The sequence below is a fragment of the Berghia stephanieae genome, chromosome 5 (genome assembly GCF_034508935.2).
Source record: "Berghia stephanieae isolate SIO BIC M18660-M18661 chromosome 5, UCSD_Bste_1.3, whole genome shotgun sequence".
In the NCBI taxonomy this organism is placed as follows: domain Eukaryota; kingdom Metazoa; phylum Mollusca; class Gastropoda; order Nudibranchia; family Aeolidiidae; genus Berghia; species Berghia stephanieae.
The window spans coordinates 7,826,901-7,836,900 of NC_088364.1; the positions used below are offsets into that span (position 1 = coordinate 7,826,901).

Here is a 10,000-nt window from a genome sequence, read left to right on the forward strand (position 1 = left end):
ATTTATATTTTGTGTTAACCATGTGTGTACAACGTAATATTTAATCACGAATTTTGAAAATGTAGATAAGTTGCAGATCTTTTAAACACGTATTAAAATTGGAATTAATAATAATAAGACAAAAAACGGGAGTTTATTTCTTGGTGCTTGAAAGTGATTTTGTGATTGTGTTGTGTCTGTTATCAAGTATCCGAATTGGGAGTCTTTATGTACCATCAGCCCCCTCTTAGCCAAAATATTTAGATTTCCTTCTTCGCTTTGTATGGTTGTAACTGATGTAGACTTATTTGCAGGTCTGATAACCCAATGCCTTATGGGCTCATTGTTGTAATAAAAATCTAAAAAAAAATGACGCAAAATATTGTCCATTACAACAATGTTAAACTAGGCCCATAATTGCATTCTGTTGTCAGACCTGCATATGTGTACACGTCGGTTGTAACACTCGTGAGCAAGACGATTTTAGACAGTTTGGTAATACGGAAGGGTTACCTCATAATCTTTGAAATACACCGATAATTAATTACCTTTTCTTTGTTCAGGTAACTGCTGTACTCAGGAAAGAAACGTATTTAAGATTTGGCCAGAAAAACTCGTCCTTCAAATATCGGAAAACGCTCTCAAACCTGGGACCTTGCGAGGTTTAAAAAAAAATCAATTCCCAGGTTTGAGAGTTTTTGCATTTAACTCATATCCATATTTCTGGCCAAATTTTTAAATACTTGTCTTTCTTGAGTAAGGCAGATAAGTGATTAATTTTGGCAGAAAGCTTTTTACGTCATATTCTATCGATAAATAATGACGATCCCTTACTCTCCAAAAAGCACTATCTAAACCTTATTTGGAAATTACATTTTATTTATTTGGAGTTGAAATTTCAAGGGTTTTTTTACGTTTATGTTTCAGTCATTCCTCCCGAACCCCCATCCCACATCTTTTAGATTGATATAAATGATAAAATACTAAATAATAATTTTTAAAACATAATCGATCAAATTAAATTAAATAACAAAGCGAGGCCAGTGTCAGGAACTTGCGGAAAAAAAAAAAAACAGCCTGGTATTCTTGTTATGAAGGGAATTAATGAGAGAAAAAGTGTTTCAACGGCGTTCTATGTGATGTTATCTATCCTGCATTTCTGTTTAATGGTGATGATGCTTTTATTATTGTAGTTATTGTGTGCCATTACTACTTCTGACGTTTGAAAAAAAAAAAGGAATATATAGAACAATACTACAATTGAATGATATTCCTAAACTTATTTCTGTATTGACACACACACTACATAGAGAAGGGTCTGAGAAGAACGACTGTGTTGTGTTATATTATCAAAATAGATTGTAACTATATCTGGAATTTGTTCTTACCAAACTTTGCAGCATTATAATCGTATTAATTATCGTAATCCGGACTACTTGAGCTCTAGGTGAGTAGTAGTAATTATATATTGAGAACTTTTACATCTGCTTTGGATTAATTGTGACTGTGTAGATAGTATGCGATTGGTTAAGAAGCTCACAACATTGCCATCCGGAAGTAAAACGGATCAACACTCAAAAGTATGTATAACCATAAACTTTTATAGGCTGGATAATGCAGTTTAGTGAGAACAACTCACAAACGCGGATGGCAAAAAAAAAAAAAACAATAACAAAGGCTTGTGTGACGTCATCTTCGTTCTATATATAGATAGTTTGCGATTGGCTAAGAAGCTCACAACATTGCCATCCGGAAGTAAAACGGACCAACACACAAAACTATGTGTAACCATGAACTTTTATAGGCTGGATAATGCAGTTTAGTCAGAATTACTTATAAACGTGGATGGCAAAAAACGAGTGACGTCAACTTCATTCTATCTATAAACAATACAAACGAATTTTACCTATCCATCGCACAAACCGTTTAAATAATTCGCACAGGATAATAATAAGCACAGGAAGCCGGATTATATATACGGTTTCTATTGCTTTAGTTTTTTATTGCGTTAATCAACACGTGGCAATAGGGTTCAACAGTCGTGACGTCACTTCCCTCGTAATGACGCATGGTAACTTAGTAACTGGTTCTAAACTATCGGAATAATGGCGGATGCCCTTATGAGATACTTCTCCGACGAGCATAAAAGTGTATCCAGAGGAGAAAAACATTATAAATCTGATCATGTTTTGACTTTTAAACATTCTGATCACATGAAATGTGAAAAAGTTCTAGCCAACATGAAGCATAAAAAGTACCGATTTTCTTTGTTTAGAACCAAGCTGCCCGTTGCTGGGCGGACGTGACGTCAGACTATTGAATCCTATTGCTTGCTATTATTTGGATAAGACATTTGTCTATCGTGCATTTTTGAGCTGTCAATGGGAGCGTTCTATATTCAAGTTTTCGTCTAACCAAGTCATCGATCACATGATTTGTTGCTATCCAATGATTGGCTATTTTTTCACAAATGTCAACACGCTGATTTTGTTTATATTGTAAACATACCCATGTATCAAGCTGAACAAAATGACCAATCGTGATGTTACATATTTCAAAAGCTGTGAACACGTTTCACTGTGTGGGTCAATTTGAGCACATTCTGCAATGTGACCTATGACCTCGAGCACATGGAAATGTGATAAAGATTATCCCCACTAATACCTTCTAGGTGCTTATCTAATCCCGTCTTGGTCTCTGGGAACCAATTCATCACCAAAGGGATTGTCATCACCACTGCCATCATCATCATCATCACCATCATCATCATCATCATCATCATCATCATCATCATCATCATCATCATCATCATCATCAACATCATCATCATCATCATCTTCCTCCTCCTCCTCCTCCTCCTCCTCATCATCGTCATCATCATAGTCACCATCATCATCATCATCATCATCATCATCATCATCATCATCATCATCATCAACTAATCAGGGAATCGACCCCTGACAAGTGCCCTCCATTTTCATTCTCCTACCCCCCCCCCACCCCCCCTTGCAACAGACCTTAAATGCCATGTACTTATCCTGTGCCAGGCTATTCACTGTTGAGACTATATATATATATATATATATATATAATATATATATATATATATATATAATATATAACAATTCCTCCACTTTCCAGACTACTGACTCTCGATACAATTCCTCCACTTTCCCACTCTTGGCACTTGGCACAATTCCTCCACTTTCCAGGCTATTGACTCTTGATACTATCCCTCCACTTCCCAGACTTTTGTTACTTGATATCCTATTCCTCCATTTTACCCTTATCTCTTGATATTATGCCAGGCTCTGCTACCATTTCCATAAAAAAGCAACAAAAATCAAACAAACCCCCCCCCCCCCCACAAAACCCACAACAGCAACAACATAAAAAACAACCAATCAAACAAACAACAAAATCAAAACAAAAACAGAAGGATCGATGGCCCCTCTCTTCCAAGATAATAATTAATAATAATTCGATAACTAATCACAGTTAATTGGTAATGGAGATTTGATTAAGTCGTCGCCCTTTAATCTTCCCATTCCCCCCAACATCCCGTGATTGTATCAAACCAATCAAGTGTGTATCATTTGTAATTACTGTGTTATCTCAAACATCAACACGGTGCTTGTGAAATATAAACCATTGCCCGTTGTTGTTGTTGTTGGTGTTGTTGTTGTTGTTGTTGTTGTTGTTGTTGTTGTTGTTGTTGTTGTTGTTGTTGTTGTTCTTAGTGGTGGTGTTATTGCAAGTTTATTATTAAAAGAAAACTTGGGCTTTTATATACAACGATATCCACACGTGCTCAAGGCTCTTTACAAGAAGTACCTAGCCAACAGCAACACTTAACATGTAGGATGAGTATTTACGCATGTTAGTGTGCGTGTAAAATATAAACCATTGCCTGTTGGTGTTGTTGTTGGTGGTGTTGTTGTTGCAAGTTTAGTATTAGAAGAAATCTTGAGCTTTAATATTGAGCAATATCCACTAGACGTGCTCAAAGCTCTTTACAAGGAGTATCTAGCCAACAGTAACGCTTAACATGTAGGATGAGTCATGACGCCTGTTAGTGTGCGTGTGAAATATAACCATTGCCGGCTGTTGTTGTTGTAAGTTTATTTTTAAAAAGAAAACCTGAGAGCTTTTATCTAGAGAAGTATCCACTAAACGTGCTCAAAACTGTTTACAAGGAAGCACTGCCTGGCCAATAGCAGCACTTAACATGTAGGATGAGGCATGAAGTCTGTTAGACGATATTACACATTTTTTATTCGGAAAGAAATTAATAATAAAAAAAAAGAAACAAAACGAAACCAACCAAAATAATAAAAAAAAATATATAACATAAACAAAACAAAACAAAGAAAATGACTCCCCCCCCCCCCCCGAACCCCCCTCCCCCCCCCCAACAAAAACAAGAAAAAGTATAGAAGAAGAAAGATCAATAAAATAAAGCCAAACAAACAAGACAAACAAAACGCCCTTGCTGGGGTCACTATATACATGTAAGCATGTTCTTTATAGATAGAATGCGCTTGGCCAAGGAGTTCACAACATTGCCATCCGGAAGTATAACGGACCAACACACAAACTCTGTGTAACCATGAACTTTTATAGTCTGGTTAATACAGTTTAGTGAGAACAACTCACAAACGCGGATGGCAAAAACAATAACAAAGGCCTGAGTGACGTCATCTGCATACTATCTATAGTATGATTCAATTTCGATGTCTTACATACCAGTACTGATTGATGATGATGGCCAACGATTATTTCTTGTTAAGGCGTTTTTTCGATCGTTTCTGCTGGACCTCCAGTTTTTCTCTGGTATCAGTCTTCATTCCGTTATTGAGAATTAGTGGCAGAGATGGGGAGAGAATTAAGGGAAAAAAAAAGAAAGCGGTGCAAGAAAGACAGAAAGAAAGAAAGCAAGAAAGAAAGAAGAAGAAGAAGAAGAAGAAGAAGAAGAAGAAGAAGAAGAAGAAGAAGAAGAAGAAGAAGAAGAAGAAGAGAGATAGATAGATAGATAGATAGATAGATAGATAGATAGATAGATAGATAGATAGATAGATAGATAGATAGATAGATAGAGAGAGAGAGAGAGAGAGAGAGAGAGAGAGAGAGAGAGAGAGAGAGAGAGGTGAGAAAGGGAGGATCAGGATCAGAATATCAGAGAGTCGTGTGTGAGGCACTTAAAAGAACACCCAATTCCTTACCACCCAACAATACCCCAGTTCTATTTTGAAACCGAGACGCTTTTCCCGAAATATTCCAGTGTTTTTTCCAACATCATTAGGTATATATCAATCCACTATTAAGGTGACCACTGTGAAATGCACCAATTGGAGGACCAAGCATATGTCTTGTTCAAATTGATTAAACTGTTCAATCTTTGTTCAAATGAGTATAGTTTGATTCCCTACAATGATTTATGAACACAATTCTGATGCTTGATGATCACAATGGTATATAGAAAATTACTCGGTCCCCCTAATGTTTTACTAAGTGTTTCTGTAGCTTTAAGGAGACATTTGGTAAAAACATGTTTTTAGGGAGACCACATTAAAAAACCCTTTTAGGGAGCCCAGTATATGTTTATATATGTGTATACCTAAGAGTGCATTTTCAAGTGAGCTACCACCAAATTGTCTAAAATAAAGTAAGTCCTTAAGATTAAGAGCTTCATGGCCATAGTGTCGAAGCTTATCCCAGTGTGCGTAGAGTGAAGTGGCCGAGCAACGCATTTACTAACTCCTGGGAAGGTCCATCCCTCAGAAGGGTTGTCTGGATTGACAGCAAGACATTTTTCAGGATTTTTAAAGCTCAAATCTCTCTGATCTGAAGTTACAAAAGAAATAGCATATTCTCAACATTAAACTATGATTTTGTGATGGCTGTGATATGGCATACTGTATGCATAAAGCAAGATGCAAAGACAGGTTTAAGTTTAAATTATTTTATATTCTTTTCAAAAATCCATTCTAGTTTTGCCAAAATAAAATAAACACGAGAAGTGTTGAGTTGGATAGCGCTAAAATTAAAAGTAGTAGTGGTAGTAGTAGTAGTAGTAGTAGTAGTAAACGACAGATCTTACTCACTAGTGTGAATCTACAGTCTACAGAAGTTCCCGAATTATCTGACTCCACTTCCAAATGACTGACTGACAAGTGACAATCATCAATCGGTGTGTGTGTGATTAGGTACTTTGGTAAACGTCCATTTGGCCCTCCAGCAGGGAGCCGATAAATGGCCTAGTGGCTGTGACCCGATTTTTTGGACTTTTGAGTGATGGGTCTCAGAAAAAGTTCCATCGATTTTTTGTTTATGGATGGATTTTAATGATTTATGTCTTATTTTCTTCAGGAGAAATTACTCTATCGTTTGGTGTAGTTTATTTTAAAATCAATGACAATTTAGTATAACTTTTGATTATGGATAAAATAGGGTATAATTTAGCTTTGGATAACTAAAAGATTAGAACTTGGTAAATCAAAATTTCATGCTGGCACGTTTATTTAACATCTTAACTTTTTTATAAAATTAAATTCAGGGCAAAGTTGTATACCGCATCCATGAAATTCGTTCCAGTAAAATCCTTACTCAAATCTTAGCGGTCATTTTAGACCAGTTTTGAAATCCAAATGGCGGTTACTACCGGAAATGCAACAATTTTCAGGTCACAAAGTCCGTCAGTAAATAACAAAGGCAAATAGAAGACCATTTGTCAGCCTTTAAACTAACACAACTTTTTTTCTGCTTATCTGATTTTCACAATTTTAGTATCATTAGAATCGTGTTGAAAAGCACTTTAAAATGATATAGGTTTCATTGAGCTCAATCCAATTTGAATTTTTTACCAAAGTACCTAGTGTGATGTCTACCCTATTGAAAATCTTAAATCAACAGTGATGTAATAAGAATGGCCAATAACTTACCATTTAAATTATCTCGGTGTCTCTTCAATGATGCCTCCAGCATCAATTTACCCCACGATGCCATAGACGTCTAGTTTGGAACTCAGCAAGTGACGAAAAAATACTTGCGGCTATAGAGAGGACGTCCGTCGGCCACTCTCTTCGCAAGTCAGTAGTCAGTGGTTATCAGATAATCATTGGTTCTTGAAAAATATAGAAACACAGCGGTTCATTTAAAAAGACTCTTTTGTAGATCAAGATATAATGTTAGGTATTGCACTTTAAAATCTCTTCAGACATAGAACGGGTCAACTTGACGTCTAGACCAAATCATTTCGAAGATCGATATGGCAACAGCAACGCCTGGAATGGAGGATTTAAATGCGGCATCTGACGATTCTACTGCTATGACAGAAGATGCTCCATTTCACGACGTCGAGATGGCTTCAACTGGCATCAGGCATCAACATGCTACTCAATAATGGGTTTGATGAAGCGTTTGACTAAGAATTAAAGCTGATAACTGATAACCACCTACTACTGACTTGCGGAGTGAGTGAGTGCCGAGTGCCTCTTTATGCCCGAAATTGACTAAACATACGTTTCACGAAAAAAAGAGTTACTATGTTTGCTTGTCTCTTGTCACCAAGATAAGAATCCGGACCAAGATTCGATAAATCTGTTTCTAAAAATAGATTATAATTCGTATATCTTGTTCATTCCTCAGTTCATCAACTTTCACACAATTTTATATTAGGTTTTCATTACTATAAAAATCCATATAATGCTCTAGAATTTTAGAGAAAATTTCGGAAAGATATAGTGCCTCACTATTGAAATATATCGATGAAAACACTGGTACCCCTATTGTACTTTTTTCAGGCGGTCACCTTATTGACCAACGTGAAAATTTAGGCATAACTCTTCTTACTGTGGTGTTTAACAAATAACTTCAATACTATGATTTACAATTATATATCCTTGACGGTTGGGTTGACAACCTTAAACTAAAAATAGAAAAGTGAATGTGCTAGAGGTCAAATCAATAGGAGGACCGGATTTTGGTCTCCCTATTGGTAAAGTACTGTAAAATGAACTAATAGGGGTACCAAAAGTTTCCCTATCCGGTATTAATACATATATATAATATATATATATATATATATATATATATAATATTATATCGTTACCCTCATTCTTTCTGCGTTCAAATAATAATAATAATAATAATAATAATAATAATAATAATAATAATAATAATAATAATAATAATAATAATAATAATGCTGAAAACGTATATAGCGCTATAACTCCGAGACACCAGACACTAAGCGCTTAAATTACAAATCACTTTGGCTGAAAAATAATCATTTACACACACACACGCACGCACACACACGCACACACACACACACACACACACACACAACACAACACAAACCAAACATTCTGGAATCAAACCAAGTTTTCAAAGATTACTGCTACTTGCTGGAAGTGTTTTCAATTTGAAAAAGGCAGAAGTAAAAGAAACAAAAAAACAAAAAAACAAAACAAAACAAAAAAAAAAAAACCCGAAAAAGATGATGAACAAAAACAACCACCCCGACACCCCTAACCTACCTGCTCTGGTTATTTTTTAAATATTTTTTTTAACATACACTTTACCTCGTGTCATTGCTATACAGGTCTTCACTGTAACCTGTAACCTAAAACGCCTTTACTTCATTTTGGACAGAAATGTGAAAATGTGACCCCTCGTCTCAAAACGGTATTAAGTCGGAATGATTAAGATTCTGAAAAGTTGAATTTGTAGCCAGAAATATCAGACTTGCGTTGAGTTTATATGTTATATTTTATTGAGGAGAATAAATAAGATATTTTAGATTGCTGAATAGCAATAATTCATATTTTTGACCAGTTTCACTATAATTTGACGTTTTAGCATCTGGTTCATCCCGACATAATACCGTTTTGAGACGACGGGTCACAAATGTCTTCCTTCCAATTTGTCAAGAATTCTGAAACCGGAGACTTGGAGAAATTTAAAAGATGCATTGCCGAATTTTTGACTAGTCGCCTCAAAGCGATTTTATGTCTGTGTGATTAAACACTCCCCTCCCCCTGCCCCCCCCCCCCCCCGTCAGACACCGAATCGATTTTATAGTCTAAAATGTGTAAATCTGGGTCTAATTTTCATTTTTAAAACGTTTTCTCGTTTAGACAATAGACATAAATTCTACACAAAAATAAGTTTGTAATAACGCCTAACAGGCGTCATGTCAAAACCTATCTGTTGGCTTGGGACTTCGAATAAAGCGCTTTGAGCACGTTTAGTGGATATTGATCTCTATAAAATCTCAAGTTTTATTTTGATTTAGATTTTAAGTCTTTTCTGGCCCAAAAGTTTAAAAAAGTGATTTGCGTCAGTGTAAAGTTGAGTAGCTACTTGAAGCTGAAGCGTGAAAAAGGCTATACGTAAATATCGAATTGTGATCTGGTTGTCATTCTGCCAATTTTCATATCGATATGACGCTAATTATCGCGATATGTAATCGCACCCTGTTGGTTTCTAGGTTAGCGATATATATCACGGTTGTCAGATAAGGGTTTTTTTCCCGCCTGCAAAATAAATTTTTAAAAAGAAAGAAAAAGAAAAAAGAAAGAATTCAAACGAAAGGCAGAAAAAATGGCAGTTGATGTGAAATGAAAACAAAACCCAACCGCGTCAAAATGATCGTGTCGATGGCTCAACTGTGTTTTGATTTTGTTCGAGAGCAGTAGGAGCTCCTAACAGGCTCCAGTTCCGTCTGCGTCCCGTTTGATGACTAATATTTACGATGTTTCAGTAATCAGGAGGTCTGGGGTTCGATCCCCAGTTGAGGACGACTTTTTTTTGGGGGGGGGGGGGGGGCGGGGGGGGGGAGGGGAGGTGGATGGTTTATTTTTCTTGTATTTTTCTTTCTAGCTTTGTCTGGCACCGTTTCGTACACACACACACACACACACACACACACACACACACACACACACACACACACGTGTTCACACCAAAATAAAATTCAAAGAGCTTGTTTTTACACGGGATTAGCGGCTGATATAAC

General features: G+C 36.2%; 1 protein-coding gene across 3 annotated transcripts in view; it reads left to right on the forward strand.

Annotated features, from left to right (window-relative positions):
- Positions 1-10,000, forward strand: part of LOC144972353 (uncharacterized) — a 395,531-nt gene that overhangs the window by 130,323 nt on the left and 255,208 nt on the right. Inside the window, exon 1 of one of the 3 annotated variants that reach the window (XM_078913459.1) lies at positions 1,033-1,426. The exons of the other annotated variants lie outside the window; for them this stretch is intronic. The gene's annotated coding sequence lies outside the window, so the exon portion shown is untranslated. Of the gene's footprint in view, positions 1-1,032; positions 1,427-10,000 lie in introns of those variants that run through there. 3 annotated transcript variants of the gene reach the window in all.